Genomic DNA, 9,961 nt, shown 5'->3' on the forward strand with positions numbered 1-9,961 from the left:
CCATCCCGGGTCTTAATGACTTGGCTTGAAAACTGTACAAGACCTTGCATGGTCGAAGGCTGGTGGGCTGTCAGTGAAGCCTGAGCCCAACCTAGAAACCTAGGCCCTGAGTTCGATCCTGGGACTGCCACCTACAGGGCTGAAGATCCTAGAGAACTTGTTCCTATCTATAGGAACAATAATAGAATGTTTGTAATGTACTAATTAAATTACTAATTAGCTAGTCATTCTAGTATAAGATTGTATGAAATAAATATAGGTCATTGATTAATTTAATTAATACTTTATTAAGTTTCCTACCGTGATTAATTAATGGAGGCATAATTTTAGACTAAATAATTGGTAGTAATAGAGTATATAAAAATAAGATATGGGCATCACACTTTATATAGAATTATACATTAGAATCTACATAAATGTCTATCTGTCTCTGTATAAATTTATTTATAGATACATATACATATGTAAATACACACACACACACACACACACACACACACACACTTGAATCTACACATCTATCTGTTTATATATTGACCACTCCTAGGGCTTGATCTCAGGTCTTCAAATTTGCCCTACATCTTCATTTGAATCAGACTGGTGTGCTAACATTGACCCATTCATGAAGTGAGCCTTCTAGGCCCGAAGCTCAAATCACAGAACTGCCCAAAACTTAATCCTGGTGGAAGAAGCCAATTGTCCCACTTGTTTTCCTTATCAGTGAAAGTCTGGGTCTAAGGAATGATGTATAATACATAAGCAAATCTGTGTCCTATGTAATAGGATGTAAAAAATGTTATACATGTAATCATACTCTCTAAAATATATAATATATAAATAAAACACAAAATAAAATGAATAACTACACTAACTGCCATATGCGGTAAACATGTGTATGTAAATATAAATCATGTATTTAAAATGTATACGAATATTATTTTTTGGAGTGGTAGGGCTTGAATTCAGCCCCTGGGATCAGGCCTGAATTTCTTGACTTCCAGCTCGGTGAGCTTCCCCTTCCCCCACATTGCTGCAGATTGACCAAAACCCTGAGTTCAAATCCCAGGCCTGGCAGAAAAATGGCCTGAATTCCAAGCCAAGGAGCTTCATAATTTTTAAAATATTTTTAATGTATGTCTGTATCTGTCTGTCTGTATGTGTGTGTATATTTTTATTTTGTCAAGGGCAGGGCTTGAACTCAGGGCATGGCAATTCTGCCTCAGCTTTGATCACTCTACACTGGGTTGCAGCCACTGGACACACAGCCGAACCTGGGTCCCCAAAGTCTGACAAGAAAAAAAAACCACCCGGCAACATTTTTCTTTTCAAGATGATCATCCTGGGTCTGAATGACACAGCTGAAAAGTGTTTGTAACCTGGCATTGCTGAAGTCTGATGGTCTTCCAGGGAAGCCATAGGCCAACACGGCAAAATAGGCTCTGTGTTCGAAGCCCAGTCCTGACCCTTACCAATGGAGGGAGATCCTAAGAGTCTCGTTCCTATTCACAGGAATACCGATGGAAATTAATGTCAAGGTTGAATTTGTTGTTCTGAATGATACTACTATAAAATTAGAGACTGATTTTAGGAGGCTGATGGATTTTAATGAATATTTTTTGACACATTAAGAGAATACTATTAATTATATGGATGCAATAGTTTAGGGACTGTGGTTAATTTAATTAATTATTCATTAAGTATGAAAACAATAATATTAATTACATGGAGGCATAATAATTACCCAAAAATTGGTAGGAATGTAGCCTACATAACTAAATAATGTATCGACATCTTTGGCACTCTGTAAATATCTATATCTATTTGTGTACTACCTTCTGCATGTCAGTCTGTTCTTATTTTGTCAACCCTTGGGGCTTAATTTCAGGCGCTGGGAACGGCTTGTCAGCTCCATATGCCACAGGCTGGTGTGTTGACACTCACCCATTCATGATTTGGGCTTTGTGGCTGTGAGTTCAGATGCCAGCACTCACAAAAATTGAATTGTGCAGTAAGAAGCCCATGGTGACATGTTTTCCTTTTCTGTAAAAGTCCTGGGTGTCAGGTATGAAGTTTCATACATAGGCATATCTATATCCTATGTAATAAATGCTGTAAATATTCCATGCATAATAGCAGTCGATAAAATAAATTGCAAATGAATAAAACAAAAATACAAAATTAATAACTACACTAAGCACAATTTGGAGTCAACATACGGGGCAGGGTGTCAGGGACTGGGGACCGCCTGGCAGCTGATTTGGCTAGAGGCTGCTGTGCTGGCAGTAACCCATTCATGAAATGAGCCTTTTAGGCCGTGAGTTTAGATTCCAGCACTGCCAAAAATGTAATCTTGGAGTGAGAAGCCGAGTGTGATACATGATTTCCTTTTCTGTGAAAGTGCTCAGTGTTAGGTAGGATGTTTAATTTGTGTGCAAATCTATAAGCTATGTAATAGGATGTAATAAAGATAAAAATGTCATAGGTGGAAGAATTGTCACTATGATAAACATTGAATTAGTAGTGAATCATTCTAGGATAAAATTAGACACAATAAGTATAGGAAGTACATTAAGTTTAATTAATATTTTATTAAGCATTAACAGAATAAAAATTACATGGAGACATAATTAAATACCTAATAATTGGTAGTAACACATGATGCATAATTCAATAATATATAGACATCTGTCTCATTCTATGAAATATTAATTATATGTATGGATATATGTACATATATGATAAACAATACTGATATTGAGTAATTATTAATTGATGCTTTATTAATTGTTAACTGGGACACATCATTAAATGGAGATATAATTTAATACCTAAGAATTGGTACTAATATTATCTATAATTTAATAATATGCAGACATCTTTCTTTTTGTGTCTACAATATTTATATACAGAAATCTCTATCTATTTATACCTTGTTCACTCCTGGGGCTCGGTGGTTCAGTGCTCACCTAGTAATCATGAAGCCCTGTGTTCAATTCCTCAGTGCCACATAAATAGAAAAACAGGAAGTTCTGCTATCTTTCAACCAATTGAGTGCTAGCCTTGAGCACAAATGCTTAGGGAGAGTTTATAAGCTCTTACTCAAGCCTCAGGACTGCCACCAAAAAAGGGTAGGATGTTCTAACTGCAATTATAGAAGGACATAACTTCAAATACCTCATTACAGAGCAAGCTAGGTGTGTGGTGCTTACAGCTGCCACCTAACCTGACTTAGGCACATGTAAACCACTGCAACCCAGCTCCATGGGTTACACATGTCATCCTGGCTTATGCCCGTCATCTTAGCTGCTCGGGGTGTTTAAACCCCAGTCCTGGCAGGATGTCTATGAGACTCTTCAAAATATGGCTCCAAGTCATAGAGCTCTAGCCTTGAGCAAATATCATTAGAACAATATCCCCATGCTTTCAGTTCAAGCCCCATGTCTACCTCCCCCAAGTAAAAAACCACCCCATTAAACCATTAGATGTGAACTTGTATGGTTTGTGAAATTTTCCTTAAAGAACGGTGATATTGATGAAAGCACCCTAATTTTAATGACAGCTTGTGGAACAGAGCTATGTGCTGAGTCTTCACAGGGTGCAGTGTGCTGAGTCCTGCATTGGGTGTTAAGTCTTTCACAAGATGTTGTGTGCTGAGTCCTGCAAAGAGTGACATGTACTGTGTCCTTCACAGGGTGCATTCTTACATCGTGCCCTTGTAAGGGATCCACAACTGAGATGATTATGCAGACAAGTATATTGAGTCTCAGATATGCTCCCATGGCAAGTATAAAATTATGTATTACTGAAGACTAGTGAGTTGTCTTCTGTGGACAAATGTTTTCTTTTTTTCTGTCATGATCCTTGAACTCGGCTTCTAGGTGCTGACCCTTACCTCTAGGGCTCATGGCTAGCACTTCACCACTTGGAACCATGGACCACCTTGCAGCAGAAGCCAAGCCCAAGGGTCAGTAGTTGGTCTGTCATCCCGCCTTCTCAGGAACCTGAAATCTGAAGATCTGGGTTCCAAAATATCCCAGACACAAAAGGTCCCATGAAACTATTATCTCCAATTCACTAAGAACCTGAAGTGGAAGCAGGGTGCTTTCCTTATGCTGGTAATCCTAGCTACTCAGGCGAATGAGATCTGAGGATCATGGCTCAAATCAAGCCTGGGCAGAAAAGTCTTTGAGACACTTAGCTCCAATGAACCACCAGAAAACCTGAAGTGGCGATGTGGCTCAAGTGGTAGAGCACAAGACTTGAGCTGAGGAGCTCAAGGAAAGCACCCAGGCCCAGACTTCAACTCCTACAACTGACAACAACAACAACAAGACAGAAAACACTAACAAATCTGAGGTAGAGGTCTGGGAAAGTGCATTAGGGATAGAGTGTTTTGCATCTATGAAACCTTAGGCTTGATTTCTCAGGACCATATCATTAGGAAAAACCCTGAAGTGGCTCTGTGGCTCCAATGGGAGAAGGCTATCCTTCTACAAGAGAAACTAGGTACAGTGCTCAGGTCCTGAGTTCAAGCTCCAGGACTCATGTATGTGTGTGCGTGCACACATACCCCCACTCCCCCACCCCCACCCCCACACAAACACACACACTCACAGACCAGAAGTGATGTTGTTACACAAAATGGAAAAGCACTGGGCTTCTGCACTGTGCTCCTGCTCAGCTCAAAGGCCTTGTGATCAAAACCTAGCCACCCAAGGCCCAACAAGGAGAGGTCAAAGGTTTCAAAACCTTATGAGCTTCACCAGCCCTAGATGAAAGGAAGCTTTGTGATATCCAACATGTGCTTGGATTTCCCAAACCTAGGAGAGGCATCATAGGCCCATCATTGCTCCAATGAAACATTTCATTAGATTCAGTGCCCTAGTTGTCTGCCAGAAGTACTCCTGAATTATATTGAGCACTTTATCTGAACACAAAAACATAGTCTCACAAAGGCAGGATAAGTGCACATAACTTTATCTGCCATGGAAAGTGGCACAAATGAAAACTTGTTGTTAAAACAGAGCACTGGGGAGAGAGATAGCTTGGGGTACAAAGAGACCCTTTTCTCCTGACCTTCAGAGCACGCCCACATTCATCCTCACTAACTGGCTCAGGTGGAATTGTTTGTTACCAAGCTGTACAGGAGTGAGGCCTTTTGTCTGCCTGTCCACACAATGTGAGAGACTTCTTCCAGCAGGCCTGGGATGCAGAGAAACCCTCAGGTTACACTGGGAATAGTGATGAGTTCCCGGGAACATGCACTGTCTTGAAAGAAGTCTCTGTGTTATGAAATTATTGTATTGAATACAAATTTCCTAGCTTGGTGCCATTCATCATAGCTATTCTATAGCTTCACCTACAGGAATACATCCATACATAGACAATGACATGGAAGTACAGGATCTTTTTGAGGGGGCAGGTCCTGAGGTTGAACTATGAGCCTAGGCATTGTCCCTGAGCTCCTTTTGCTCAAGGGTAGTACATGAAGCTTGAGTCATAGCCTCAATTCTGTTTTTTTTTGTGATCTCTTAGAAGTAACAGTGTCATAGACTTTCCTACACTGGCTGGATTCAAGCTAAGATTCTCTCCATCTCAGCATCCTAAGGAGGTGGGATTACAATCAGCAGCCATTGACATATTCTTTCCTTTCTTATTCATTTTTTAATCTGGACAATCTGACTTCTTAGCAGGGTCATTCCAATGGTTTGAATTAAGAAGTAAACTACCCAATGTTTATTGTAGTTGCTTTCTCTCCTCATCTTCTTCTCTGGTCACAGGTTTGAGGCCAAACGTGAGAAATGAGTGTCACAGTATTTTGGAGCAAATATCCACAGGATATGCCAATTCTGTCACTTAGCATTGAGCTAGAATTTACTGTCTCAGGATGAGAGGACCGAAATCTGGAGTGATCCTCATACTGTCTGCATTGTTCCTTTTGCCTATGAAATGATCTAATCATTATGAGTGTTTTGTGTCTCCAACTTTAAGTATCTAGAACACACTAGAAGCATCTTTGTGTTTCTGTTTTTCTCTAGTACCTCTCGAGATTTAGACTAAGGATTTGTGTGAAGCAGCTCCTCTGAGAATCCCTGAGAAAAGCCACTTGAAGCCTCTTCAGGAGATCGCCATTCAAAGCCAGCTGAGCAGGAAACTCGGTGAGACTCTTACTACAATAAACCACCAGTGAACCAGAAGTGGAGCAGTGGCCCAGAGGGTAGAGCTCCAGCTTTGAGAGAGAAAGCTGAGCAGGACGTACAAGCCAGACCATGCAGGAAAACCTGGGAGTTGATTATGTCCAATTAACGACCAGATAGCTCTTCAATTACTTTCTGTTGGCATGTTGCATGGGCCTAGGTGAGAAGTCTTGCCCCTGTTATCTGATGATACAGGTAACTGGGACCTGAGATCCTAGGACCCATGGGTCCTACAAAAGAGAAGTATTTTTTAGACATCATATCAGCAAAATTTGGGCATAATCACTGGAGTGCTTCAGAAATATGGAGAAAAACAGTTTGGGACCAACGAGTTAAAACAATAAACAGAGCAGCAGAATAAAATCCCATATAGATTAGAGGAAAACAACACTCATTTTTTGCTATGTGAATTCAGAAGGCCATGTACACTTAGAAGGTATCACAAGTTTGTACCTAAAATATTGCATTGATATATTTTATATTCTGATATATATTCTAAACCTAATTATTTATATTCTAATTGTATTGATTGGAATAAATATCAATTTATTTGTCAAATTATCAAATAATTCTAGTAACTTTCATAGTGTGAAATATAAAATCATCACATATAAATGTAAAATATATAACTATATATAATATAATGAAAAAGCTCATGTTTTGCATTGTTCTGTTGTGGTTAGGGTATCAAAGGCAACTCTGTTTTAAAGTATTATTCCATTATCTCTACCTCAGTGTTTGTTAGAGTTAAACCTAAAGCTTTACCATTTGTAGATTTACAGCCTGGATGCAAGAGGAAACACTGTGGTTAAAACATTAGCAATTTAGGGAGGTTGAGCTTTTCTTCATGTGTCTATTGGCCATTCTTCTTTCTTCTTCAAAGAAGTTGCTCTTTAAGTCTTTAGCCCACTTATTTATTAGACAGTTGTTTCTTTGAGTATTTGTTGTTGGGGATTTAATTTTTTGAGTTCCAAGTATATTTTAGATATGAGACCCTTGTCCGTTAAATGGCTAGTGAAGATCTTCTCACAATCCGTGGGCTTTCTATTGATCTTGCTAGCTATGTCCTTTGCCATGCGGAAGCTCTGCAACTTCATGCAATCCCATTTGTCCAACCTTTCTTTGATTTGTTGTGTTTCCGGGTCTCTATTAAGAAAATTTCGGCCTGCGCCAAGGAGACCTAGGGTTTCTCCAATTCCATCCTGTAATGTTTTCAGAGTGTCTGCTTTGTCTCCGAAGTCTTTGATCCATTTGGAGTTGATTCTGGTGTAGGGTGATAATGCAAATCAAGACAACATTGAGATACCACCTCACCCCAGTTAGAATGGCAAAAATGGAAAACTCTAATAATACCAGATGCTGGAGGGGATGTGGACAGAAAAGAATCTTACTGCATTGTTGGTGGGAGTGTAAACCTGTGCAACCACTCCTCAAAAAACTTCACATTCAGCTCCCCTATGACCCAGCAATCCCACTTTTGGGCATTTACCCAAATGTTTACAAACAAGACCACACTATAGCTATCAGCACACCTATGTTTATTGCAGAATTATTTATCATAGCTAAGATATGGAACCAATCCAGATGCCCCTCTGTACATGAATGGATCAAGAAAATGTGGTATATATACACAATGGAATTCTATGCCTCCATCAGAAAGAATGGCATTACCCCATTTGTTAGGAAATGGAAAGACTTGGAAAAAATTATATTAAGTGAAGTAAGCCAGGCCCAAAGAAACCTAGGTCCCATGGTTTCTCTTATTTGCAATATCTAGTATATGTATGAGTCAAGCAGAAAAGGTCAGATAATGTGATGTTAGGAAAATGAATCCTTAGATATGTATTTAAATGTTTTTTTTTCTTTCATGCATTTGTTTCTAACGCACTTATAAGATTATCTTTTTGTTGCTTTGTATGTCCCTCCCCCAGATTATAACCCCTGCTTTCACTATATTTGATGTCGGTATAATTTGTGAAGGAGAAAGGGAAAAACAAGTCGTTTAAGGATACAGGTGGACCTGTTGCAACAATGAGAAGTACAAGTTGTCATGTCGAAAACGAGCTTTACAACATTGGTTGGGAGGTGGATTGGGTGGGGGTCGGGGGGTGGCTGGGAAGGGATGTGAAGGGTAACAAAGGAGGAGGTTGCAATACTTGATAAAAAATGTACTCATTATCTTGCCCATGTAATGTTACCCCTCTGTACATTTTGTTCACAATAAAAATAAAAATAATAATAAAAAACATTACCAATTTAAGACCTAATATTGAAGAGAAATATATGGACTTCTCTTGCAACTATGAAAATATTTGGTGGTAAAATGGCAGTTGTGTATGCCTTTTTGGAAGGTAGACAGGCCAAGACATTAGGTAATCATGAATATGAACAATTTTTCACTTTCTTGGTTTTAGCTACATTTGAAATGGTAGGTATCATAAACAATCATATTTTGATAAAATGCCTTCTAGTATGAACAGTTCTGGCTGAACTGTTCATCTCTCTATGATCCCTTGTAACTAAGATTAGATTTGTTCCACTAATACAATCTATGCTATCAGAGTAAGATATTCTGGTTGGTCTATTCCTACATGGAAGAAGGGTAAAGGGTCAGGTAGACATTTGTTCCAGTAAGACCTCATTTGGGAAAATCTCAGCTGCATATGTTTAGAAGTAGCTCTTAAACAAGGCTTACTTTGAATCCATTGGCTCCACAGATCTAACACAGTTGGATAAATAAGTACTTGAAAAAGCCGTCTCCTTTGGACTTAGCTATTAATACTTGAAAGTTTGATCAAATTCTAAGTGAAAAAGAATTAAAATAGTCATTGACAAAAAAATTGCGAATGTGAGCAATCAACTGTACAACATATTTTTTTCAACTATTCACAGAATTTTAGGGAAATAAGATTAATAGCATTTTTAGGAACAATAAGGTTTCCTTGTTACAAATAGGCACCTAAGCATATAAGCCTGTATAAATATTTCATCATTAACTACTAAAATTTACAGGATACTACATTCTTCAGCAGCTTGTATACCAAAATTACAACAATACAGAGATTAACATGGCACTTGTACAAGGATGATATGAAAATTCGTGAAGTATTCAAAATTTTTCATTCTTCAGATGCAAGAAATGAAAAACAGCTATTAAAAAGTTGATTACAAAATTACAAGTGTAACAATACACCTAATTCATATAATTAAAAGTTACTTTGACATCAGTGTATTAAATTTTCACCTTAGAAAGGCCTTTACATAGCATAACCTTTACACAACTTTTGAAATTAGACAACATTGTTGTTTTATCCCAAAGAAATATAATACTAAAAGGACCTAGGGGAAAAAAAAGGAATCTTAAACTGTTTCTGTATGGAATGCAATCTGAAAGGACACATTAATGAAACTATATGTTATAAAACAATGTAGAATTCAATGTATTTTATCTAGGAGAGAATAAAATAGATTATGGACACTATGCAAACATAGAATATAGAATATTTTAAAATATACTTTTTCAGACAAACACCGGAAATATCTTTAGTTTCTATACTACTCATTTCAACAGATAAGTTAAAATTATTTCCGATCAACAAAATCACAAACTCTGCATAAATCATTATAGATGTATACAAAAACTCTTGAATACATTTTGACATCAAAAGCAGACAATTCACTTTGAAGAACTCCACAGAATCCATGAATTGTTACTATAAGATATTGTTTTTATTTGGATTGTGAAAATATGTTGTATTGACAAA

The 9,961-nt window shown here is 37.9% G+C and overlaps 1 pseudogene; it reads left to right on the forward strand.

Annotated features, from left to right (window-relative positions):
• The first annotated feature begins 9,217 nt into the window (after positions 1-9,217).
• Positions 9,218-9,317, forward strand: LOC122119534 (annotated as a pseudogene).
• The last annotated feature ends 644 nt before the right edge of the window (positions 9,318-9,961 follow it).

This window comes from Dipodomys spectabilis, unplaced genomic scaffold, assembly GCF_019054845.1.
Source record: "Dipodomys spectabilis isolate Male_0828 unplaced genomic scaffold, ASM1905484v1 ptg000172l, whole genome shotgun sequence".
In the NCBI taxonomy this organism is placed as follows: Eukaryota; Metazoa; Chordata; class Mammalia; order Rodentia; family Heteromyidae; genus Dipodomys; species Dipodomys spectabilis.